The sequence below is a fragment of the Alexandromys fortis genome, unplaced genomic scaffold, assembly GCF_014885135.2.
Source record: "Alexandromys fortis isolate MF-2015 unplaced genomic scaffold, M_Fortis_MF-2015_v1.1 scaffold_23, whole genome shotgun sequence".
NCBI lineage: Eukaryota > Metazoa > Chordata > Mammalia > Rodentia > Cricetidae > Alexandromys > Alexandromys fortis.
The window spans coordinates 13583838-13611286 of record NW_026067907.1 but is presented as its reverse complement, the minus strand read 5'-3'; positions in this window follow the sequence as shown (position 1 = coordinate 13611286).

Genomic DNA, 27449 nt, shown 5'->3' with positions numbered 1-27449 from the left:
TTTATGTCCCAGGAGGACAGTCTAAAGGGTTTCAAAGTGTCCCTCCCCATGGTATGAGACAGCTGTTGTCCCACGGGTCCATGACTCAAGCCTCATGGCCCTTACAGAGGCCTCAGCTGCCACCTTCACGAGCTTCGTGTGGACCTTATTTAATTCCTGCCCAGCACAGCGAGACTGGGAAACTTCCTAAGGAGAAGCAGAGTAGGAGCCGTGGCTGCCCATGAACACCACCCTATGGGCCTTGTCCTATGGACCTGGCTCTTGCTTTGGGGTAGATGTAGACAGTTGCAGAATTTAAAGGCCGGTACCAAGCCGTGTGCAGCAGGGTTGGAAGGACTTCAGCTGTCCTGGAGAGCATTGGTTGGTCACCTTGCCCGTGAGAAAGAATGGTCTTTCCCTGTTGTGCAGAGGCCCCAGGACCCCAGGACTCTCATGAAAGATGGCACATTTGGGAGGCATAGGCACCCGACCCAGGCTTCCTTGTTGGGGCAGGAGTACGGACCTCCATGTGCCACACACAAAGAGCTTCCAAACAGCGGGATCCAGCAGAGTGGACACCGCTAGGGCCGGGCGCCCCCTCGGCGCCCCAAGAGGCTCCCTCCTGGCCCTGTTCGCTGCAGCACAGCTGCCAGCCTTTGATCTAAATCCCTGCTGGACTCAGCTGTGCTGGCCGGCTCCTTCTGTATGGTGTCCTGTTGCCACCCCGGGCGGTCAGCCCTGCGTCCTCTTCTCCCCCCAGGGCCCTTTGAGTGACGACAACACATGCCGAGTTTGCTTACCTTCCTGGGGTGAGGACAGCCAATCCTGGGAACAGGGACAGTGCCATCTGACCTAAGGACTGCCGATTACCTCCCACCTGGGGCTGATGGCTTACACAGAGGTGGACACAACTCACCAGCTGTCACCCTCCCTGACCCCTCCCCCACACGCTCTCAGAAGCCTGCGTATTTGGCCCTGTTCCCTGGGGATTTCTTCAGGACCGTGCAGACTGGAGTGGAAAAGGCGAGTGTGCCTGGGTGGTGATGTGCTATGGTGCGATGGGGTTGTGTGTCAGAGTGGCTGAGCCTGTGTGTGACCGAGCTGAGTGTGTGACAGGGCTGTGTGTGATGCAACTGCACGGGTATGTGACAGGGCCCTGTGTGTGACATGGCTGCGTGTGAACAGGCTGTGTGTGTGTGTGTGTGTGTGTGTGTGTGTGTGAGGTGGAGCTGTGTGAGCTGAGGTTTTAATGTTGGCCAGGAATTCAAATGAGAAAAATCTGTCTCCAGTTAACTTAAACCATGAATGGCAAAACTTCTCATTGAGCACCCTATCCCTGAGAAACTGGAGCCCGGACAATGGACATCCTCTGGCTTCTTGGAGAATAGTCCTGGAACACACGTGCATGGGCCTGTGCCAGCCCATCTTATAGACTCATAAGGCCTGCAATGTTACCCTCTGGCCATCCTACAAGCGAAGGCTGGTGGGACCCATATACCCATAAAGAAATGACCTGTCTCAGGGTGTCTGTCTCACCCTAGGGAAATTAGGACCTCTAAGAACTCTATTTGATAAGCTCTACCAGAGAAAACAAAGTTCTACATGATTTAGAGAAAGGACTCCATGCCCAGACATGCATAAGCAGAAATCCCCAAGGGCTGCTTCTCATTTCTGAAAAAGGCTGGGGCTCAAAACAAGCTGAGGAGAGAAGATGCTTGGAGGCCCTCAAAGCCCAGTGGCCTGGGACCTACAGGGAAGGTCTGGACTACTGGACAAGGGTGCTATGGGCCTCTTGCCCATCCCAGAGAGGAGAGTGACATTTGCGGCTGTGCCCTTAGGGCATGGGGTGGACGCCTTCCATGGACACCATGAGGCAGGAAAAGAACATTTGGGAACTATCATTCTAAGTGAGCTGAAGTTTGAACGTATCCTCATTGTGCGTCGTGACTCCGGAGGACAAGCTCCACACAGCGTGGAGCACATGGAATTGATGAAGGGGCTGAGACACAGGGACATGACACACAACGTGACTGTTTCCTTCCAAAGACCTTACCAGGCTCCCAACAACTTCCCAGCATTCCTCTCTGTATCCAGCATACCCCTTCACCCTTCTTTCTATTTCTGCACCCTGCTCTTACGTGCTGACTGGCCAAGTTCCCTCTCTGGCTTTCTTAGAGTGAGACCCAGCGCTGGATGACTTTGTTCAGACAATGAGTGTCACCAGGCTCCCACACCTGCCGGGGCTGTTCTGCCTTTGTAATTCAGAGAGTCTTCCCTGGAATAGGTAAATCACCATGGCCATCCGAGTTGTAGCTGTTTCTTGTAGTCTCTTGTGCTGCCCTCTCTGTCAGAAATGATCTCATTTCATAATTTTTGAACTTATGAATCACTTAAAAGACTTCTTCTGATTACAAAATGCTCTCATATTGAACTCTGATGCTCTTCCAGTTTTCCAGGACCAGCGAGACCACACAGGATCATTTAGCATGGACTTGAACTGCAGGACTGGAGGGAGGGACATCGAGATGAACTTTCAAGAGGAACAGAAAAAACTTTCCAGTTCTCTTCTCCCATATTCACCCAATAATCCTATAGAGCAATACTTCCTCCACAGACAATAACACATGCATCCCAGAGAGATAATGATAGTTAGAAAGCTATCTGCCATTGTAGAGTCTGAAACGTTGTGAAGAGACCACCTGAGAAGCAGAAGAGAGCCTCCCCCCAGAGTACACACCAACCTCTGAGTGCACATCACGACAACAGACATAACTGTCATGACGACAAGCCTGTCTGTATCCAAAGGCTATGCCGGTGAGGCCTCAAGAAAACACGCATGCTATTTGCAAAGTAGAAAGTGTGTCAGTCATTTCCTTGTGAGTAAAGTGTAGCTGGAAAGCCTCATTCTGACATGCTCAGACTTGGCCAGCGGCAGGGCCGGTGCAGAGTTCAGGGTGAGCCATCCGAGCACATGGAGCAGCAGGTGAGGCAGGGCTCTGGGGCCACGTGTCTGGGTTTGGCTGCCTTTCATGCCTCCACTTGCTTAGTGAGCCTTTGATACAACTTTAAATGGAAGGATACATGATTTTTTTTCTGTTGATGGTTTTCCTGGCGCTCTAACTGTAGTTAAATGGATGCGGCAGAAGATCCAACAGATGGAAATGCTACTTCATAAGAATGATTATTTATTATTCATAAACTTTAATTTCCATTAATTAACCATCTTGGTGTCTCTCTCAAAAAAAAAAAGAGCACTGTCACCAAATAGGAGCCATTTTTCCTTTAATGGAAAAGTAGCCAAGGGAAGTCTTGAGTTTAACCTCAGTTGCTTCTGCTTCTTCCCTTGTTCGTTCCAGCTTTCCCAGAGTTCATTGAATTGCGGGTTTCCTGCAAGCTGCAGCAGGTCTGGTCTCTGAGAATCACTTTGTAGACTGCACCGGAAACTCTCGACAGTGGGGTCCATGATCCTCAAAAGGTGCATTGGGCCAAGGGCCTGGTACCTGCTCTAGACTGTTTCCCATGGAGCACACACAGAGATCTGGGCCCATAGCCTTTGGCACCGGGCCTTGCCAGCCAGAGATGCCTGTGTCAGTCACCCCTTCTGCCTGTCACCGGCCTGGTCTTGAACTGACCTCTTTAAGAAGACACTGTAAATATTTTTCTCCCGCCTGAAAAACTGTGGAGCTGGGCAAAGTGTGACCCAAGTCTGAACTGCTCACTCCACTCGAGTCCTTTCCGCCTCAGACACCTTTTGTGCTAACTACAGGCACGCCTCCCTTCTTTCCGGAACCTTCGTACACTTTTCCTGTGGGACTCAAGAGCTCCTAAGGGCACCTGTGACGTACCTCGGGTCTGCGGTTCTGTGTAGAAACCCTCTTGCCCCTGGACACTGGCTTTCCTCCCTCCACACTCAGCCAAGATCACTTCCTTTCCTCTTGGTTCTCCCTGGAACCGTGCCTGACACAGCACCACTTTTAAATGTTTACTGAATGAAAGGGAAGAAGGAGGGGAGGAAGGGCAGAATTAGGCTCTCGGGGTTAATCGCCATTTCCCACACACATGCTAAGAGGACTGCCTCCAGGGCAGCGTGTCACCCCTTACACATCCTGAACCTTTGCGAGCCACGCCACATCATCTGTCTGTGCACAGCCCAGTGTTTCCAGGCACCTCCACACCCAAAAGGGCACAGCCAGCATTTTCCTCTTTGGAAGGAAGTATTCGCAATCAGCAAAGCAAACATAAAAGAAAAGAATGGTGGAGAAAGCTAGGCCATGTGACCAAGAGGGGATGGTAGCACTCACTCCAGCTGCAAGTCTTCAAGATCATGACTGGCAGACTAGGTAGGCCAGGACTGCCTGACGGTCACCTATTAATGTATTAATCTCCTGAATGTGAGGCACTGCTGCATGAGAGGGCAACTAAACCCTCCAGACCCCAGCAGACCCTAGCAGGCAATGTAGTGAAGCCAAGAGTCTTCCGTCTTCCCATCTGGCAACTCTCTTATAGTGTCTTACAGGGACCATGAGTTCTAGGGAGGGTGGGGTGCCAGACAACAGAAGGCTTCACAACAAACAGGGCTGACTCCCAAACACTGTCACCTAGGACCTCAAAGAGCTCGGTAGAAACCATCTAACTCTCAGATATTCCTAAAGTCAGCTCAGGGTCCTGGATGCCCACTTCTCAGAGAAGTCACAGTTAGGAGGGTGAGATGGATTGCTTGCATCTGTTACTGCTCTTTCTGGAGAATTTGATACTACAACAGCATCAGTACCTGGGTACCATCATAAGTGATGTCTTAGATTGGAAAACTGCTCTTCTAGACCATAGCATCCCAGGGCCCTCACTGGGCCAGACCTCTGAACCAGGGAAACCTCTACCCTGAGTCCTATAAGGAGTCACTTGGGTACTCACTGTCCTCCCCAAGACTGGATTTTCTGAAAACAAAGGGCCAGAAAGGCACACTTAAAATCGGAGGTTATCCTAAGCTGGTCCCCAAGCTCTCAAGAACCACCTGCAGGCTGTTTGAGGAGGTTCTGTTTCTCAGAACCAAGGTTCGCTATTCCTGCATTGCTGATTGCTCAGGGATCAGAGTTCAGGGGAGGCTAGGTGAGAGCTTGGGGAGATGGATGACCCCTGGGAGGAAGGTTCCAATGTGTAGGCAATTAGTGACTACACCTGAATTGGACCTTCTCCTAGCAGGAGGGGAAGTGGATTTTAGCCAAACAGAAGCAGGGCCCCTTAGATCTGGATCCTGAGCTTGAAGGTACCTGAGTTAACGGTTGGTCCGTTTAGGCCTCATCAAACGCAGCCTTTCTCTGGAAAAGGTGGCTATCACTAATCAGTAGAGAAAATAGAAAGCAGGGAAGGCTGGCCGTGCTCCTCACAGCTCTGTCTGGGCTGAGAGAGGTTGTCTCTCTGAGGGGTCTATCTTTCCAGGCACCACAATGCTGATTAGAGGCCAATTGAGCCCATATGTTGGCTCCACTGGGCATGAACCCTACATAAAGAGTTCTGGTTTGAGAATCTTCTGGTTATATTTGAAGAATTCTGATGTTCACCTGAACAGTACATGGTGTTTGCTTTCCTGCCCAAGCCAGACAGATGCAAGTTCTTCTCTACATGTACTTAGGGCAGTTTAGAGGTTGGGGCAGGAGACAGGGAGACGCTGAGCCCCTGCAGGATATGGGCAGTATTTACCTCCCTCTGCAGGGTCTACTGAGAAAACCTTCCCAGAAAAGATTCCCAGTGCACATGAGATATGTGGGTGTGTGTAGTGCGTGTGGTGTGTGTGGTGTGGTGTGTGGTGTGGTGTGTGTGTGTGTGTGTGTGTGAATATGTGTGTGTGCATACCAGATGCCCATGCATAAGCCCAGGTGTACTGCAGACTTGCCATGCTGGCATTAACATCCTATTAATTGAAAACACATAGGGTAATAGCAGACCTGTATGGCCTATCTTCTTTCTCATGCCGCCAGGGTTTGGAACACATTGCTCTTGGAGTGAGATGCCATCAAAAACCAAGAGTGCAAGGCTGCTGTGTTGGTGGCTGACCCTTTAGAAATGCCAGCACCAAAGTTCAGCCACCCACTCAAAGATAAAAGCCTAGGACATTTGTAAGTCATAGAAACAGAGGGTGAGCCGGGCAGTGGTGGCGCACGCCTTTAATCCCAACACTCGGGAGGCAGAGGCAGGCGGATCTCTGTGAGTTCGAGACCAGCCTGGTCTACAGAGCTAGTTCCAGGACAGGCTCCAAAGCCACAGAGAAACCCTGTCTCGAACCCTCCCCCCCCCAAAAAAAAAAAGAAACAGAGGGTGAAGAGACTATGCTTGTCAATGGTCACAGTCTTGGGTTGGGGTCTTTAGACACCACCTTTTCCCTTTCTTCTTCTCCATCAGTGTTTCACCTGGTCCTCTCCCTGAACAAGCCCTCATTTTTGTGGCACAGAGTCCCTAGGAACTCACAACAACAGCAACACAAGAGTCCACTGACTGGTGGCTCATTCCTGTAATCTCAGCATTTGGGAGGTTGAGGCAGGAAGACTGATACGAGTTTAGGACCAGCATGGGCTGTACTGTGAAACCCTGTTTCAAAAACAAACCACAGACATGAAAGGGTGTCTCTCACATCTCCGAGGAGCTTGTGGTTGTCTGGATTGTGCTTTAATTGGTCTTCGTGTGTAGCAGTGGGCAGTTGCTTCTGTACCTCCCGGTGCACATGACACACAAAGAAAGTAAGAAGTATTGAGCATGATGGTGGCTGGGCAGCAGGACAGGAGAGAGAACTCAGACCCTTCAGGGACAACCATCTCCCTGTTAGCTTCCTGCATCCCACATCACAGCTGGCTCACCTTCCCACTTCAGTGAAAGAACATTAAGAACTGACTTCATGATCGGAAAAGGGACTCTGTGGCTTCTTCTACAAAGAGTCTGTCAGGGCTTAGGGAAGCGGCCTCACTAAATGAGACATGGTAGACGTCACAAACATGGAGTCACAGGTCCTTATAGCAACGAAAGTCTGGGAAGGAACTAAATGCTTGGCTTTCTCCTTGGCCCTGGTAGTATGGGGAGAGAGTTAAACGCAGAACCGTTTGCCCATCCCGTGACTCAGTGCTGACTCCCTGACAGTGAGGTAATTAAGATTTAAATATCAGCTAGCATTCCAACGGTCACAGTGCTGGGTGAGGAGAGACACAGGAGTGAGGTGACAGTCTCTGTGTAAAGACAATCAGGTATTTTGGGGGAAGGTCTCCGTAGATTGACTGAGACAGAGAGCTGTCCCCAGGTGGATGGTCCCCAGTTACACCCCTGGAGGACTGTGGTTTTAGCATTAGTTAGTCATACTTGTGGCAGGTGGAAAACATCATAGATACATAAAATCAAAACTACCGCTAGCCCCCTCCCCCATACAACTATGCCATCCCAAACCAAGACCATGTCAGCATAACCAAGATAGCCAGATCATACAACAACATGGGCACCCCCACTTCACTCAAGGACCAGGGCACCTCCTCACCACCGTAAGTGTGTGGTGACCATTCTGAAACACGCTTCTGCTATGACTCTGTAGTCTGTGTCCTGTGTGCCTGAGGCTGCGTGGCAGATGCGTCTTTCCACCGTTCTGGTGCTTGCTGGGTCTCTCCTTCAGGACACAAACACACCTTGATTCAGGCTCCTGGTCCTGGGCACAACTCCGAGAGCCTGGGGCAGAGCCTTTTGTGTTGCCACATGATGCTTGAAAATGTTCTGGTTTGAGGGAACAATGGCCCACCTGCTGCACACGTAGGGGCCTCCAGAACACCCTTGTCTTCCTGACTCCATCCTGGTGGTGGTTGTCATCTGGTTTCCTTGTCCAGGAGACAGCCTGAAGCTGCAGCTGCCATCCCCTGTAGAAGTCCTCCATGTCTCTCTGAGTTCCAAGTCCTAAGTCTAGCTACAGGGTGCCTTTGCCACGGAGCTACACTGTTGGCTCACGTGTGGCCACCAAAGCCTAACTGTCCTCAGACCGTGCTGAGTGCTGATGTCCCATTCTTCCCCAAATATATCCACTCATTGTCTCATAATTAGAAACACTGATTTTTCCAGGAGGCAAATAGTACCCTGAACTCACCTTCTTAGGAGAATCCTTCCCACGGCCCTTGTTTGTGCTCTTACCTGGGCCTCCCGCAGGCTGCCTGGCATCATTTCTAGGACAGCAGTTCCTGGGATAGAGATGACAGGTGGAGGGGAAAGCCCCCTCTTTTTCCTAGGCCCAGGGAGGGGAAAGGGAAGGAAGGGAGAGCCGGCCACTCATGGCCTCACAGTATCCAGGACAGGGTTCTCATTTGTAAAGCTGGACTTCCATTCCCAGGACACATGGGCAATGTGCGAGGTGAGGTTCCGTTGCTGGCAGAACTTGGGAACCTGGGATATGGGCCCACATGGAAGCAGAAGGTGAAAACAGGTCTTTTGGAAGCGTGAAGGTGATGGGTGAATAAGAAGGACATGCACGTGAGAGCTGAGAACCTGGATGACAAGGACCAATACTGAGCGATACCTGGGCTCTGGGCAACACCAGGGTGAGGCCGTGCACACAAGCTGCCCACTATGCAAGAAGAACGCTTCCCCTCGGGTTGTTCTGACTTAAAAGAAACCAGACTTCCCAGCTTCCAGCGTACAGCCCGGCATCCAGCAAACCTCAGATTAATCTCCATTGTTTCTCTGTCTTGCCTGTTGTGGGACCCTCATTATCCCAGGCGCCTGATCACCCTCATCGCAGACCACACCCTAGAAATAATGACCTAGTCCAGGGTCACAACCCAGGAAAAGCTCAACAACATCCATAACGTCTGGTGTGTGACAGTCCCTGGCTCCCACAGACCTGTGCACTGAACGGGGTCTCCCAGACGGAGTAGGAGGCTCATGACAGAGACCTTGGAGTCATCAGAGAAGAGGGAATCTCAGTTGAGAAAAAAATGCCTCAATGAGATCCAGCTGTAGAGCGATTAGTGATTGACGAAGAGGGCCCAGCCCATTGTGTGTGGGGCCATCTATGGACTGGTCATCCTGGGTTCTATAAGAAAGTAGGCTGAGCAAGGCATAGGGAGCAAGCCAGTAAGCAGTACCCCTCCATGGCTTCTGTACCAGTTCCTGCCTCCAGGTTCCTGTCCTGTTTGAGTTCCTGTCCTGACTTCTTTCAGTGATGAACAGTGATGTGGAAGTGTAATCCAAACAAACTTTTTTCTCCCCCAATCCCCCAAAAAGAACAGTCTCTTTCTGGATCAAGGCACTGGCAGCCATCCCAGGTAGGGCCAGAGCATAGAAAGAGACTTTTTATTGGCTAACTGGGGTGACTTGAATGAGAATGGCCTCCACAGACTCGCATGTTTGAATACTTGGTCCCCATTGATAAAAATGTTTGGGAAAAATTAGAAGGTGTGGCCTTATTGGAAGAAGCACGTCATAGACCAGGCTTACGACTTCAAATGCTTCCTGCCATTCCTGGTGCCCCCTCCATCTCCTGTTTGTGATCAAGTTGAGAGCTCTCAACTGTTCCTGCCACCATGACTTTCTCCGTCATCATGGACTCTAGTCCTCTGAAACCATATGCTCAACTAAACACTTTATTTTATATCTTACCTCAGTCATGGTATTTCGTTGCGGCAATAGAAAAGTAAGTAACTAAGGAGCCAACTCAGAAGAATCCAGGTAGACTCAGGCATGTAGACTGTATACCAGGAGTTCCTGTTTTAGAGGCTATGGGGTAATCTGTTTCTTCTTGGGTGACCCAAGTTCTAACAGGAATCTCTACCAAGGATGTAAGGCTGTGGTGGGTGTTTCTATTGGGAACGGGGGATTATGGCGGGTGTTGGCCTTGAGGGAGTCTTGTGTAAATAATAAGTAATTTTGTTGTTAGCTCTATTTTACTATTCTAAAAATCTCTTTAAAGACTTAAGATTCTGCAGGGGTGAGACATAACTTTGGGGTGAGGCTGCCCTGTGCCCCAGAGCCCAGACTCCTCTCTGAGTGTTTCATGCTCACCAGGATCTCAAGTCGCTCAGTGTGCAGTTAGTGGTGTAGCCTCAAGTCAGGGGTGTTGAGGGACCCAGAACCAGGGCATTATAGACGCATGTTCTGAGGTTAAATGGGACACCCCTGAAGGTGCCCACTGCCATTGAGAGCTACATCACATATGGAGAAAAGTTCGCGGAGGATGTGAGGGAAAGGCTCCAATAAGTCTCCTCGATCCCAGAGAAGTCCAGCTCCCCGTGAGAGACAGCTTCCTGAGTGGGATAGAGGGAGTCACAGAGGGTGAGCCAAGGGGCACTGGCATCCATGGATGATACTCACCAAGTGGTATTCAGGGCCTGAAGACAGACTTGCTTTGTCTAGGAATGAGCAGGGTCTCACTGCCTGGGTCCAGTCTAGCGCCCACTGGGGCAGCTTCCGTGTGGAGCCAGTTCGTCCTGAGGACAGGACTCTAAGAAAGAGCTCATCTCCACAGAACCGAACACCTAAGAAGGCCTGGTCCAGGGTGGAAGAGACAGGTCCTGGCAAAGCTGGCGACAGCCACATCCACTTGTTCAGTGCTCAGTGCCCAGATGGGAGTGGATTTGCAAGCGATCCACCTGAGAGGGGGAGCAGGGCAGGCTCCTCAAACAGCCACTGATGCCTGCTGTTAGAGGTGTGTGATGGCTCAGAGCCGGACAGAGCCCCAGGCAGGTGGCTGCAAATGTGTGGGGCTCAAGTCCTTGCACAGTAAGGCCCCAGAGCAGCCGTTAATCACACGCTGCAGCTCCTAAGAAGCGGGCAGATGGCCCTGAACAACAGAACCTCATTAGCCAGCAAGAGCATCTCTGTTCCCACAGAGGAGGGGCCGGGGAGTCTGGTGGGGCCTCCCTCCAGTTTACATGCTTAGGCACCGTGTGTGCAGAACAGAGGAACAGAGGCCACGCCCACCCAAGCTCTCCAGGTCGAGTTGTCCGAGTTAATCCAGGACAAAGCACCAAGGACAACACTAGCCAAGCCACAGGGTCCCAGGACTTTGATGTTCCCACATCCTCTGTCCTGGAGGAGGACAAGGTAAAGGGGCTTAGTGTCGTGAGTCTCAACCACTGCCCTGGGGTCAGAGGGCAGCAGACTGTGGCCAACATAGACCAGGAAAAGGTTTTATAGCAAGTCAGCATGCTGCAGACCCCTGGATTCTCTCAGAAAAATCATGTGGCAGGTTTTCATTTGTTTGCAAACAAGTTGTTCACATTCAGCTAAGAAAAATGCTAAAAACCTCCAGTGTTTGCAGAGCTGTGTGGGGCCCTTTCCTGACATTGCTGTTAGTCGCTTGCTTGCCCTGTGAACAGCAGAAACACCAATAGTCCCTGTCTGTCACAGGGTATAGAAACCAACGCCAGCACTGCCCTGACCCTTCCTCTCACTTGCCTTCCACCTGCCTCTGTCTACCACACCCCAGAGTCAGGGTGTCTAGGAAGGGGAGATAATGGGGAATGTGACAAGTGATTGATGTCGGAGGGGGAGTGAAAGGTAAGGGGGCGGGGCTTACACAATGGGATGGAGGCAGAGAATGGGAGCCCATGATGGCCACTTACCGGCAAGGTAAGGATCTGGCCCAACAGCGTCTTTCAAGCCAGATGCCTTTGACTGGGGACAGAAAGGAGGCCAGCTGCAGTTTCTCATACCTACTAACAGATTTAAGAAAAAGACTTCCAGAGGCTAAGAAGGAAGGTCAGACCTATCCTTGGCAGGTGAACAGAGAGTCCCATGAGGCATGGAAATCAGTAACAGAAACATGGATTGAAATCTATCAAACACAACCACTTCTTTCTTTCTTTTTTTTTTTTCAAAAGAAAATATAACAGACATGGGGTATAAAGTCACCAGCTCTCTCCTTCACACACTCCGGCGGCTGCTCTGGGATCCCTGTGCACACGTGGCTTTCTGAGTGACCCTACTGACCCAGCACAGTGGTCTTCTCTGACTATGTTACCCAAATCTGCCCCGCCTTCCCCTGCCCTGCCGCTCAGGCACAAACCAACAGCTTTTCTCCTGTAACCCCAGGGTTTCCCTGTAGACCCTCGCCTGCTTCTCCCTCATTTTCTGGTGCTCATGCCTTCTTCCCATGTCAGGGCATGCCAGGACAGGTGTGCAGCAGGAAGATGAAAGCTGGGAGCCCAGGAAGCCGGGACCCTAGCCATGAGAGCTTGCACGCTGGCAGGACTCCTGTGTGGTGTCCACACGGCAGGACGACAGCCGATATAATGGTTTCTCATTGTGCCACCTGCTCAAGATGTAGCCTGGGTCACGTTTCCCTCAGCCATACGGACAACGACAGATCTCAGGACTTCTACAGAGGAGGGTGGCATCCACACTTGCTGCTCTTTGAGCTATAGCTGTGAAGAAAGGGCAGGATCTCAAAGAAATGGACCGGTTGATGGGTACCTAAGTGGAAACATGCTTACCACCCTCCTCTGCTTCTTTCCTATGCATAAACCCTTTTCCCGCCTACACCCCGAAGTCACAGTCTCTGCTCAGCACCCCATTTGCCTTTCTCCCATGATGCCAAGCATTCAATCTATCTTTTAAATTTTTTTTTAAGAAAGAAAGGATCTATTTCTCTTCAACATATGTATCTGTGTAGTGGAAATAATTAAATCAACTCAAAGAGGGCAAAATTAATTTTGGCTCACAGTTTTAGAGGTGTCAGTCTATGGCCAACTAGTTCTTTTAATTTTGGGTCTATGGTAAGGCAGAGAGCCATGTTGGTTGGGCACAGTAGAGCAGCCAGGAAGCGGCAGTGTTGGCAAGTATATGAGACACGTCACTGAAAGGCATGTCCCCTGGGACCCACCTCTATCAACTAGGCTCACCTCCTAGCTTCCACCAGCTCCAGACACCAGCAAATGGCAAAGACATCAATAGTTTAACCCATTGATGAACTCAGGACATTTCTTTTTTTTAATTTTTATTTATTAATCCCCTCCCCAAAACCCCATTTTCTGGAAATGAAGCCTTTAGCACAAACCTTGGGGAATAATTTAGGTCTGATTCATAGCATTATCTTTATATATATATATATATATATATTCAAACTCACTTAGGGAAGAATTGATGTGTAGGGGTGACAGGGGCATTTATTTAATTTCGGTTGGGAATCCTTCATCCACCTACAAGGACACTCTTAAGAGAGTTCACATCATGGCAGCATATCGCCACACTTTGAGGTGTCTCTAGTCAGGAAAGTACAGCCTTGAGGAGAGAAGGGCAGTGTGTGCAGACGGACAGCAGAAGGAACAGACCCTCCTCAGGGGAGCCTGCATGTCATCCCAAGTGCAAAAAGATGTACTACAGAGGGGAGGCCCTATGGACCATGGCCCCAGCTCTAAGAACAGACACAGGCTGAAGAGGGAAGCCAGACAGGCTATCCTTTCCTCAGAGGATATGGGGACACATTCAGCCCAGAGGAAAGGCTGAGGTCATAGAGCTACAGGAGCTGCATGGCATATCTTGAAGGTAGAAATGACCCAATCGACCAAGGACAACGTGGGGCTGACAGGAAGATAAAAGGGAGAAGATAGGTCTCAGTTGACTCCCAGGGTCATGGTTTAAAAACTGGGTGCAAGTAATTGCCCCCTCCAGAGATAGGAAGGACTTGTGCATAAATAATCTCATTCAAGTCTCACCAACGCAGCGTGACACGCATGCAAATGCAGAGAGTTCTGGAATGCAAGGAACCTGCCCAAATGCAGCACAACAGGTGAATTGTGGAGCCCAGACCCTGGACCAACTCTGCCCAGCTCCACAGACTATGATGCTTCCTGCCCCAAAGCGCTTTTTGTTCCTTATGAGACAGAGACCCATTCATCCCCCACAGTGTCCCTGGGTATCGGCGAATTTGCCCAGTCCCCACTTTCTCACGAATCCACAGATTTTGAACGGCCACAGGCAGCTCACATTCCCTGCTAAGTGCCAGAGGCTGCAGGCTGAGGGACGGGAAGGTGGATTGACTTCAGCCTTCAGAGCGTCTCTGTGGAGAGAGATGACACACCTTCTGCACAGATGTTTCTGAGTGCCAACCACTGCTGAGCTGCACTCTCTTCCCGTGTGTGCAGGGCAACAAAGGGATTTTGATCAAGTGTGATCAGAGCAGCCAAGACAAGAGCTGAGCTAGGTCTCGGTCTTCCCAGCAATGGGCTTTTTTCCCTGGCCTCAGCCTGAATGCTGAGGAAAAGCTCTCCAGTGCCTTCACCTACCCCAGATAAGGCTAGAAGGAGAAGAAGCTTTCATGAGAGGTTTTGAATTATAGCTAAAAGCATTTATTTTAGTGACTTAATTTTTCCAGGGAGCTGGCATACTGCTCTCTGCTTGACATCTTTGGATTCTAGTTTCAAATGTGCTCATGCTTCAGCGCATGTCCAGTGGCAGTTAGGGTTGATGCCACGCTCTACTCAAGCTGCAACGGGCGGGAAACAGGAAGGACTGTTCACCTTTTCGTGGTCACTATAGCCATTTTTGGCACTGCTACAAATGACTCTCATGTGTGAGCGTAAACTTCACTTCACGTGATGAGGTCTCTGGGAATCACTTACGGTGGTTCCCAAGAGCCGTAGAAGCATCGTATAAGAATGAGAAGAAATGACAGGCCCAGCCTTAGGGCTGGAACAAAGCCTTTGAACAGAGGTGCCGTCTCTTACTCATGGCTCACTCTGGAGCCTTTGCAGCCAGGCCCTGGCAGGGTTCGGAGGCTGCTGTCCATGGTGACAGCTCCCTATTTACAAGATCCTCCCAGAACAATCCAGTTACTCCAGAGAGCTCTGTGACCACACACAGGCACGGGACTAACCCCCCCCCCCCCCATGTAGCTCTAAAGACAGCAGATAGCGCTCTGTGCCTGCACCTATCTCCGTGTTCCAAGCCTGAGACCTCTAGATCCCCAGAACACCTGCTGCAAGTTTTGTCCCCAGCCACCTACTTCTCTCTTCTCCCTGTTCACTGTGGGTTCCAGTCTACACCCAGGATCATCCTATGCGTGGAGGCAAAGCTTCCTACTACCCACACCTCTCTACTTCCTAACCCTATTTGTTCTTCTATGCTCACTCTGGACATGCCTATCTACACATTGTGCAGACAGACCTCTAACTAAACAGGCAACAGAGACAGTCTCTTACCGCTCCCACTCCGTGCTCTACAGGGCAGAGCAGTGAACCAAGCAAAGGCTTCCAGACCTCCCTCTTGCTCCTGCCCATCCTTCACATGAGTGACAGGGAGCTCTGTGTTCCTGCAGCTGGGCCCAATGGCTGGGGTGTGACACTGGGAGTGTGGAATTCCACCAGTATGGGGCTCACACCGTTACGCTACCCACAGCATGTCTCCTCAGTGCAGGAGCTAACTGCAGCTAGCCACGGAGAGAAAGAAGAGTGCTGAGGGAACCTCCAGAATAAAAACCTTGGGTTTTTTTTTTAACCTAACTGAAGACATGACCCCAGGAATCCCGTGAGTGTCTACTGAAGAAAAGTGAATCTTTATCACAAACGTTCATGGGAGGGAGAGATGGCGGGGGATGTAAGAGACTTCGTCCTTATCACCCCCACCCCTCTCCTTTCACCAGTCAGCAAGCGCTGTGGGTTCAAACCATTGGTTCAGTTGTACAGGATCAGTGTTTAGATCCACCTTTTCTGTCCCATGCTCAGATCAACAGGTGTACACCATCTCCATCCCGACAAGAGAAAAGGCAATGTCTACAGATCCCTTACAAGGGCGGCCAAGGAGTAGAGTGAAATTTCAGCTGCCAGAGTTGATTTCGTGCACCATGGGAAGTTTGGTGGACAGAAGTACTGGAAAGGAAGTGGGAAGCTGTTTCTAGCCAACTCATTGAAACACGCTCATGGGCCCTGAGGTGCCTGACTCAGCGCTTCTTGGGACAACTGGGGGAGTATTTGCAAGACATATGGGTGGCATCCCTCTGAGGAAATCCCCTTTAGAGATAGGATGGGACCGTGACCTCCTACCAGTCTGAGGGACACTTGCACAAAGAAGAAGAGGTGAGAGGGCAAAACACGATGGTTCCCACGGTACTTAGGGTAAGTGACATCTCATAATTAATAGTGACAAGGGTCAGGAGTTGACACTTTGCCTTGAGTCTGATGTTGTCTCTTTGATATTGCTCCATTTAGTTGAGTCTGACACCTTGAGCCAAGGTTTGGGTCACTGGCTCTCATAGATTGTGGAAAAGACCTACCAGGAGTGGGAGGAACAGTCTGGTAGACAACAAACCCATAGTTGATCACAACACAGAATAGCATTTAAGGTCCTGCCAAAATGTGACCCTTATCCTGCCACTTCCCGGTCTCCTCTGAACATTCTCTATAGAAGCTTTGAAAATTGAGGGTAAAACTCAAGGCTTTGGGTATTGGCTCAGATTTCTAAGTTCAATGGAAAGGGAAAAATAACTCCACAGAGTTGGGACCTTCCTATATGGGTGATGAACTTGTGCGAAGAAAGAGATGGACCTTCAGAGCAGATGGAATTTATAAGCTTAGAGGAAGGACAGAAATGGGCTTCTTCAGGGTTTGGAGGACAGGCCAGTGTTGAGATTGGCAGAGATGGGCCTCATCTGCTAGCTCATATTTAAGTAGCATTATTGTCTCTTTCAGAGTATTGATTTTTTTGACCCACTGGTCCAGTTTCCAAGCCCAGCCACTTGTGTTGGACTTCTCTACTGAAATAGTTATCACTGACAGCTTCATTTCTTGGTCTCCTGGCTCTTAGGAAGAGTCACCCAGGATTATGACTGAAGCACCCTCTGTATCTACACAGAGCTCTTTATACACTGCCCCAGATACAAGAGGCTCTTTTGGGTGTGGCCTGGGTGGGTACTTGGTAGGAAGTCTGCTAGATCAGCTGTGTCCGTGTCCATGGCCTGCAGGACATCCACAGGAACTTGGCTGTCATTTCTGTTTGGGCATCTGTGTGACTCTTGGCTTCCTGCTGCGTAAGAGGCCCTAAGACTCAATATTTCCACCCTAGGTCAACCTTCCTTCATGAATGAGTCATTTTTTTACACCAATTTGTTAAAGAAACTCACCATTCTTTCTGTGTTTTTACAAGGTGTTTTGACGTGTGGCAGTAAGGGCAAGAGGAAAGGCCAGAGGTTAAATGAAGTCTAGGGATTTGTTTGGCCTTGGGGAGACACATCTGAAGTGCCCCTGTGGGTCGGCTGTATCCAGCATTGCTAAGGAGATACAAGAGCTCCTCCTAACTCATGTGCTTGGGACGACCACCTCCAGAGCCTGGTAGGAGCCCATCCTAACCAGGTAAATTATGAAGAAATTTTATTTTCAAATATAAAACCACTCTTGCACTCACAAGTAATGCATCACTTGGAAGCTTAAACCCAGGGTGCACGGCACCTTATACCTTGCCTTGTGTGGCTACTCGGGAAGCTGTGCTCCAGTTCTTTGCCTCTTGCTGGCCTGTGTTCCTATGACTGGGTGAAGCACTATTGTAAGCACAGCTGAGAAAGAAAGGTTCAGGAACATGTCACATCTCAGGCTGTCTGGATTCCACTCCCTTCACCGCAAGGACTGTGACGGGACCCACACTTGGTCTTGGAATAACTCGGAGTGGTCTACACTCCACACTGTCATGTTGCAGCTGTGAGGTGGAAAGATGAGGAACTGGGTCCTCCAGACGTCCTTCCAGCATCCTCTTCTTCCCTCTAACATTGCACAAGGATTTCAGAAGAGTGTCTGGAGAGAAATATTACGTTCAGTACCTTGAATCTTCTAGAATCATGCTACCTAATATGACAACCCTAGCCCTGAGCTTCGCTCTGCATCTAAATGAATGAACAGTGATCAGTATTGAACCCCCGCCCCGAGCCACACCTGCTTCCTGTGGGGGTTTCTGTCACTTGTTGTTGGTACCCTCAGCTCTGGGAGCTTTGTGGCACTTTGGGGGCTCCTGTAGGGCAGGAGCTTGCATCCTTCCTCCCACGACTACCCCTGGCTGGAAGGCACAGAATGTATGACCCATCTTAGGTGCTCACTGCCTCCCTCTCGGAGGACCTAAGCGGCACCTCCTGCAAGGGGCAGAGGGTTGTTTTCCACACTTCACGATACACGCAGGGAAGTGTGTTAGTAACTGCTATCTTAGATTGGCTGAGCCCACAGATAAGGCTATTAATTTTTATTTTAAACTAGCAGAAGTTAACTATAACTGAATTTCTCGTCGTGGTTAATTATTTCTCCATGTTTCCTGGTTACCGACGGACTCTGTTTTCCCTCATTTCCTAAATGAATTTTTTTCTTTAGATGTGTGATAACAGAATTTCTGCTGCCCCTGCTGCTAAAGCCATTTATTTTGAGTTCAAAAGCACATCCATATTTAAAAAACAATCCATCTCAGACTTTTCAGAACCTTATTTACAGTGACCACTCAACAATTTTGGCCAAATTGATTTAAACCTTTGACTGAACTCTGCTAATAGCATTTTAGGACAGGCACAAGGCATCGCCAATTAGCTTCCGAGAAACGTCTGGCCTCTCAGCAGATGCTCTGGAGGTCTTTGGAAAGCCCCAAGGGGTGGAGAGCTAGCTTGTGGGGGGATGGACCAGTTGAAGCTGCTGTTGGAATTCTCATGTCAGCACCAGGCATTCCCTTCTTCCTTTGTGGCGTCCTCCCAGTAACGGATTTCAGAAGCATCGAATGGTGAGTTAAGAATGGTCTAAGGGTCAGGTTCCGGAAGCTGCATCCCAGATTTTTCCTCGAGGTCAAAGGGTAGATAAAATAATAGGCATAGAGATTAATCATGTGTCACTGTCTTCAAAGTGGCCTGTTCCTGTCTGCGTGACTCCGTCTGTGTGGAGCGATGCCTTGATCTTCTGGTCTTCTACCCTGCAGTACTGTGGAGTGCCGTGGACCCTAAGGCTGATCTAGGCTATAGGACACAGGAGGCAGCTAGGTTCTGAGGAGGTGGCCCAGGCCTGGCTCTCAGCTTTCTCCCTGTAGGGAGAAGGAGCCATTGCAACCTCCTCACTCAGCATACCTTACCACTAGCTTCTGCATTCAAGACCTTTAGAGAAATTGTCCTCCAGGCGATAGTATTCCCGCTTCTCTCAGACCCTTCCTGTTCTATTCTCGTCTGGATTCCAAGGTCTTCACAGTCTAAGAGAAGCTAGAGATGAGGTTTATTATTCACCCCAGACTGAAACTCATTAGACATAACCAAATAGTGTAATCAAGCCCAGCATTAATGTTTAGCCGAGCTCCAGGACAGAGCAGAGCTCAGGATGAGAGGAAGTGGCAAAGTCTGGGAGGGAAGAAAGGAATGAAGGAAGAGGCAGCAGAGGGGAGGGTGTGCCAACGCCAGGGAGCAGCCTGCAAGCTCAATCTCAAGGATCTCCTTCTGTGGTTAGAGAGAGAAAATTCACCTTTGCATCTGCCTCAAGAGGTCTTTGCTGTCAGTTGGTTCCTTACTGGGTGGAGTTAAACATTCAGTATCAGAGCAGGTCTTTTTGGGTGACTCACAGATGGCCTGTTGGGCACTTAGGGCAGGCCAGCGTCCATCTTCAGGTACCATGTTGGCACATCTCTATTTTGTGTCTGGACTTCACCCACTGTCCTGAGCCGCTCTCAAGAGTTCTTCTGCCATCCGCGGAGGAGCACACCCCCACGGCCATCTCACGGAAGACTGGCAGATGAACAGTTCTGCTGTGGGTGAGCAGCGGTCTGAGGCTTGGCCCGGACATTTTTAAAAGGGATAGCAACTTGCTGAGGTGACATTTATACACCCTGCAGTTAGCCTTACTGAAGAACACAATCGCAGTGTAAAGGCCCCTCCTCTGTCTGGACCCGGGATGTTTCCATCACAGAAAGCGGCCCTGAGTTTCGCTAGGGCTTTCCCCCACTCCTCCAGTCCCGTGAGCACTGATGACCACATCTCTATAGATGGGCCTCCTGAGGATACATTGCAGTCTGGTCTGACCCCTTCCACGGAGCCTGATGGCTGCTGTAACACACGTGCATTCATGCAGACTTCCCGCCTTTGGGACTGTGTTGTCTTGCACGCGTGGGCCTCCTGCTCCTGTTCCATGCGTCTGTGAGGAACATTTTGGGTATTCCAAGTTTGGCTTCTGTAGGCAATGCTGACATGAGGAGCATATCTTTGTTTAACTTCAGTTTTCTGTCCTAGAAATTGCCGAATGATATGGAGATTCTATTTTCCATGTTTAGCTTTTGGGAAACCCTGTGCTATTTCCCACCATGACGGTGCTATTTCACCAAGTACCCACAAGGGCTCCACGTTTCTCCACATCATGGTTTCTTCCTCTCTTCCTTCCTTCTTCCTTCTTTTAGGTATGGCCTTCCTCTGGCAGCATGATTAACCAGAGGCCTTAAATCTACTCTGTGCTCACATTCCAATGTAAAGAAATCTTTATGTAAAGAAATGTAAACAAAGTTTCTTCCATGCAATGTGCAGAAACCACCACCACCACCATTAATCTACATAAGAATAGTCAGAGCAAAGAACATGGAGTGATATTTAAATTTCAAAGCGCTATTTATAAAAATTTCTTTTCAGGCAAGAATCTGGAGTCTTCCTCTATCCCCACATCCTACCAAACAGGAAACAAACAACATGAGGGGTCACCATGAACCAGATGAGGCTGAGGGCACTATTTATGGTCTCCAGGGAATCTGGCTTCTAAACCTGTATACCTGTAAAGACTTCCAGTCTCTTCAGGGGTCCACACCTGTGGGTTTCAGAGATTTTTTTTCTCCTTGCAGGTCCCTCCTTTTCAACCTTGCTGCTCTCTTTTTCCTGACGGGTTCCTCACTGTTTCTCCCTCCATTCCACTTTCTTGGTGTTACATGGCATTCTTTCTCAAAGCTGTTTCTCATGGTCAGTGTGTTTGGTTCTGAGGTTACTTGTAGGTGATGGCCACTGTTGCTTCTAGAACCCTGAGTTCATGGGGCGCTCTCCCAGGAGACAGACAGGTGCTAACATTGCCTGATTTAGAGTCTATCTCTTGTGTGTGGCCATTAGGAGGACTGAGGGAGTGAAAGTAATTCCTTAAGCAGGACCCAGGGATTGTAGAAACACACGTCCCAACATGGAGTAACCATGTGATCCCACAACATGCAGACTCTTATTTAAATGAGAACACCCCCCACAGGTTCATGTGCTCAAATGCTTGATCCTCAGTTTGTGGAACTGTTTGGAAAGGATTATAGGCGCGGTCTTCTTAGGGGAGGAGGTGTATCACTGTGGTCAGGCTCTGAGGTTTACGGTTTGCCATGTGAGCTCTTGGCTATTCCTGCTATGGTGTTTTCACTCAGCCATCATGGATTCTAACCCTTTTGACCTAAAATCCCAATTAAACACTTTCCTTCATAGGTTGCCTCTGTCATGCTGTTTCATCCCAGCAATAGAAGAGTAACTTAGACATTGCCTGAGTTCCTACCCTGTGTTGCTGAGCACATCCTGTGCTGAGATACACAGACCCTTGGGGGCCAGTTCAACCTTAGCAACTTCCCAGTCAGGTACCCTTCCTGCTGTGGTGAGTACTCTGCTACGGAGTGGCAGGGGCTGCTGAGTACGACAGCCTTGGATGAGGCTGCAAATATCCCCAGGCCATGATGATCACGCTGTCCCTTGAGGAAGCTCAAAGGGTGGGAGAGGTGAGGGAAAAGGGCCATCAGCAGAAAGTACTGCTGGACAGAGGAGTGACCTGTGGGCCAGGGTAGCTAGGGCTATTAGCCTAAAGGGACAGGAAGTTAAAAGTTAGACAATCTAGTGCTACAAGTGTTATCTTTATAATAACCCAAACCAGAGACGTTCCTAAATGCCCTAGCCCCAAGCTGTTATAAACACTGCTTTCCTCACAGGGAACCAAGTAAGCAGAAGGGCGTCATGTCATCTCTCTAGTCTATATGGAAAAAACCCCAGGGCTCCGAGGGTCTAATGACTTGTCTGAAACATATCATCATGGTGCTCAACTCTCTCTTTCCTAAGCCTATGCAAGAGAAAGGCATCCTCTGCCAATGTCCACACGGAATCATCATGGTGCTCAACTCTCTCTTTCCTAGCCTATGCAAGAGAAAGGCGTCCTCTGCCAATGTCCACACGGAACCAGCAGGCACAGAACCCACAGGTACGGTTGCATACTCTAGGTCTTCCACACCTACAAGGAAGGAGAAAATGTGTTTTTGAAATAGGTGATATTTAGAATGGTTCAAACATTTCTGACCAATAAGATTTTAAAGAATTTTTTGGTAAGACAAAGCAAGAAATTTGTAACATATGGAGCTATAATGTCTTTGGTATCTGCTCAGCAAGTCTGAATACCTGAGTTCATGTTTAGGTTTTCTCATAGGGTTCTGATAGGGGATGTACTAGTATAGTTACGTAGCATCCTAAAGTCAGCTGGGAAGCAATGACTCAGGACATACCTAGAGACCTAGTTCACAGGCATAGCCCACACAAGCATCCCTAGGTAATCCTACTGGGCATGAGAAATGGACTCAGCTAGGCAAGCTCAGCCATGAGGGTCTGCAGAGAAGAAATGCCACAAGCATCCTGCTGTCCTGGGCCATGATTACTTGGTTTCCTTTGGGGTTTCAACAGTAATCTTTCCAAAGAATGGACATCAAATCGCCCTTGGTTCTGGCTGTGTCGGCTATAACTTCAGAGACCCCAAAGCCACTGTCAAAAGGGGTTAAGATTTGATTTAGGGCAATCAAGGCTCATGTTCATCCCAAGCAGACACCTTTTCCCTGTTGTCCTTGCGTCCTTGGCCCCACAGGTCCTCTCGGTGATGGGAAGGCACCCGTCCTCATTACTATAAGCTTGGCTGGAATTCAGCAGCAAGTTCTTTCTGCCTCATCTGCTATCACTCTACATGTCTGTCCTTGCTTTCTGTAGGACAGACAGAAGCCTCGTACAGGCTAGGACCCACACACTCGGCCATGTCCTCTTAAGTCCACATGGCTGCACAAAACTCCCAAACTGCTCCTGTGGAACAGGGTCACTGGATAGCACCCATGCTTCGGCACCATGGGCACCCTCTGACACTTCTCAAGCTCACTTGTATGGGCCGCTTTTCTTCCTTTTTGAAAAGCATATATTAACATTTGCCACAGCACTTGGACTCTCCGAAACACAGTTGTAGAAATTCCAGTTTATAAACATGGTTGAATTAACAATTCAAGTGTCACTCAAAGAGGATTTTTAACAGATTTATTAGAGTATAATTTTAAATGCCACGAAACTCACCCATTCCCAATGTAGAATTCCATGATTTTAGCATTCTTGCAGAGTTACACAATCATTACCATAATTTAACGTTAGAATTTTTCACATCCCTCCAAAGAAACCGGCTGTCATCAACACTCACTTCCGTTTTCCTCCTCCCTGCAGCCCCAAGTGACCCTGATCTGAGTTGTGTCTCTGTCATCTGCAGCCCCAAGTGACTCTGATCTAAACTGAGTCTCTGTCATCTGGTCTGTCTTGACATTGACTTACATGGAACCACTCAGTGCCTGGTATTTGTGACTCACTCGGTGCTTACGCTTTGAACATGTTTTTGACATTCATCCACATCCTAGTATATATTAGCATTCTGTTCCTAATTAATGGCTGAATAACGTTCACATACCTACATACACAAGCACACACCACACCACACACACACACACACACACACACACACACTCACGAGTTGTTGCTTGGATTCCATGAGGGATTTATTTTTCTTAAGATACATCATGGATACCACAATCTGTGGATGCCCAAGCCCCCCATATAAAATGGGAAATATATTGTAGCTTGCACATACCCTTCTATATAGTTTATGCCATCTCTAGATGGTTCATGAGATTTGATATGATATAAATTATAGTGAAATTGTAGAACTATAGGGAACTCAGGGAACTACAGCAGACAGAATGTACACATTCAGTACAGACACAGTTTTTAAAAAATACATTTTTATGGCTGCAGTTGCACCTCTTATGTGGCTTATTTCAGGTCATCAGTTGATAGACATCTGAGTTGTCTCCATATTTTATTATTTTGAATAGTGCCTTATGGCATTTTTTGGGAGGGGTTGTCAGGGCTCTCCAGAGAGATAGAAACAATGTATTTAAATAAATGCAGACAGACGTACGAGAAGAGATTGGCTGGAACTGGAGGTCTATAAGCACCGTCATTGGCATTCAGCAGCAGGAAACTCTAGGGCAGCACATCTCAGACACAGTGAGAAGGCCTCAGGACCTAAAACCAGACGGTGTGACTCTCAAGCTGGGGCCCAGGGCCCAGGAACATGAGCAGCTGTGGAAGGAGCCCAAGAGCCCAAAGGTTATAAACCCTTGAGTTGAGACACAGGAAAAGGGCAGCCCAGCTTCTGAAAAGAGAGACTTTGAGCTTCTCCTGCCTTTTCTTTCGACTGAAGCCTCTCTCTATTACACGGAGCCCCAATGCAGAGGCCAGAACTTGCTCATTCTATCCGCTAACTCATGTGTAGATCTGGAACTATTGCAGTCAACCCAATCAAGAGCTAGACTGCCTGGCTTCCCTTTCAGTGAGAGACAGGCATCTCAGTGCCCACCAAAGTTTTGGGGGCAATTCATGCAGATATTTAAATAAACAGTGCTTTTCCAGAACCCAGCATTCCCGGTCAAGTCCAGCCATGTCTTCCTCAGGGCTCCTATAGCTGAAATGAAGCATCATGGCCAAAGAAACTTTGGGAAGAAAGGATTTATTTTATTTTCTACTTCCAGGTCACACCCTATCGCCAAGAGAAGTCAGTGACAGAATTCAAGGCAGGAACCTGGAGGCAGAGGCCGTGGAGGAGTGCAGCTTACTGGCTTGTTCTTTATGACTTGCTCAGCCTGCTTTCTTAGACAACTCAGAATCACATGCGGGGGGTGGGGGGGTGGGGATACTACACAAAGAGCTGGACCCTCTGACGACAATTATTCATCAAGAACATGCCACACAGCCTTGCACATACCCAAAAGGCCATTCTAATGAGGCTTTTATAACTGAGGTCCCTTCCTCTCTAATGACTGTAGTTTGTGTCAGGTTGACAAACAACAATAACAACGAACCACGACACACCCTCAGCAAGCACCTTAGCAGGTCTTGGCTCATCACTCGGAGCAGTGACCCACACCTTCCTTCTTCACAGGTCTATTTTCACCCTGCATTGTTGAATCATCTCAGTTCGAGAAATAACCAGGCTAGCTAAAAGATAAAACAATTATATTTTTATTAATTGTATGGGGCAAACTCTCAAAACAGGAATGAGAAGTCCAAGCTCAGCTATGCTGTGAGGAAACCACACACACAGAGAGCGCATAGATAGGGTTGCTGCAAACTCCCACTGACTTCGGTCAAAATGCATGGTACACAATAAGGGGTACACTAAGGGGTCTTCTGCACCCCACAAGTTCTCTTCCTCTCTCTGTTGTGGAGTGATCGTGCAGTTTCACCTTGGAAACCTGGATCGGTCATACCTATGAATACTATTACTTCTTTCTCAGTGTGCTGACTCAGGGGCTTGAGAATCCTGAAGTGTCCAGAAGAAAGTCTTAACTTTCAGTTCAATGTGGTCACCAATGTGACTTCTGATGAACCAGTTTCTGCTCTAGAACCAAGACTTCTAAGCCAAAAGAGCATCGTGTTGTAGAACAGCAAGTACAGATCTTGCTAATGGGTCACTAGACACGAAGAGGATTGTTAAAATTCCCACTTCTACCTCTTGGTTCTGGGGGTCTTGACTCCTTGGCTAACTTACATTAGATGCTGATACAACATATACATGACATTCAGGAGAACTTTATCTAAGTCCTGAAAGGCCTTGTCACCTACTAGCACTGTACCTGGGCCTTCAAAAGACTAGTCCATAGTTCTCTTGAACTTTCTTCTTAATTACGGCAAAGACATGGTCAGATCTAAAACCCATAAGCAGGAGGCCACTGCTGTATTTTGTAGTAAGAGCTGTGGGCCACTTCCCACCGCTCAGCTCACGACCACCAGCTAGCTTTACCCAAAATAATTACACGGAAACTGTATTCTTTTAAAGACTGTTTTGCCCATTAGCTCTAGCCTCTTACTGGCTATTTCTCACATCTTGATTAACCCATTTCTAATAATCTGTGTAGCACCACGTGGCTTATGGGGAAGGATCTTAACCTGCATCCATCTTGGAGAGGAGAGGCATGGTAATTAATTCACTTCCCTTCTTCCCAGCATTCTATTCGGTCTACTCCACCTATCTAAATTCTGCCCAAACAGGCCAAGCAGTTTTCTTTACTAGTTAACCAATGAAAGCAACAGATAGATAGAAGACACTCCCACATCAGTACTTCTTTGACTATGAAATGAATTCTGGGTCAGAACTGTACTGTGGACAATACCACCAATCAAATGGCTGGAGAACTCGGAGCTCTGAGGTCCAAGAGTAGGAAAAGAAGGGTATATCTGGTCCTGGAAAGGAAGTGGAATGTTGCTCACTGAAGTATTAGGAATGATGAATGCCCTAACAGTTACCTGTTTTTGTTTGCCTTTTGATGGAGGAAGGTCATTGGTTAATTAAATAAAGAAACTGCTTGCCCTGATAGGTTAAAACATAGGTGGGAGGAGTAAACAGAACAGGATGCTGGGAGGAAGAGGAAGTGAGCTCAGATTCGACAGCTCTGCTCTCTAGAGCAGAGACGCCAGGCTCCACTCTCCTAGGCAGCTCCGACCCAGAATGGACGTAGGCTAGAATCTTCCTGGTAAGCGCACCTTGGGGTGCTTACACAGATTATTAGAAATGGGCTAGTCCAGGTGCGAGAGTTAGCCGAGAAGAGGCTGGATATAATGGGCAAGCAGTGTTTAAAAGAATACAGTTTGTGTGTTGTTATTTCGGGCATAAGCTAGCCAGGCGGCTGGGGTGCTGGGGACACAGTCCCGCCGCTGCTCCGATTGCAACAGCCTTTAAAAAATATTCTAATTGTGGGTTGGTGGTGGTGCACGCCTTTAATTCCAGCACTTGGGAGGCAGAGGCAGGCAGTTCTCTGTGAGTTTAAGACCAGCCTGGTCTACAAGAGTTAGTTTTAGGTCAGGCTCCAAAGCCACAGAGAAACCCTGTCTGGTTTGCTATTGGGCAGGTCTTGGGTAGGCAACCGCAGCATCTGTGATTGATGAGTTCAGTGTCCCTGCAATATCCAGAGGACATGGGTTTGTTCCAGTCCTTGTTGGCGGTTCTTCTCATCTTCCTGCCCTCCTCTTTCTCAGAGGTCCCTGTGCCTCAGGATGAGGGTGTGATAGGGATGTCCCATCTGTGGCTGAGCACCCAACAACTACCAGTTCTCTGTGCTTTGATCAATTGGAAGTTTCTGTGCCAACCACTATCATCTACACAAAGAAACTTATCTACTGGTAGAGACATGAATTTAGACGGCAGTCTGATGTTGTATCCATTTAGCAGAACCAT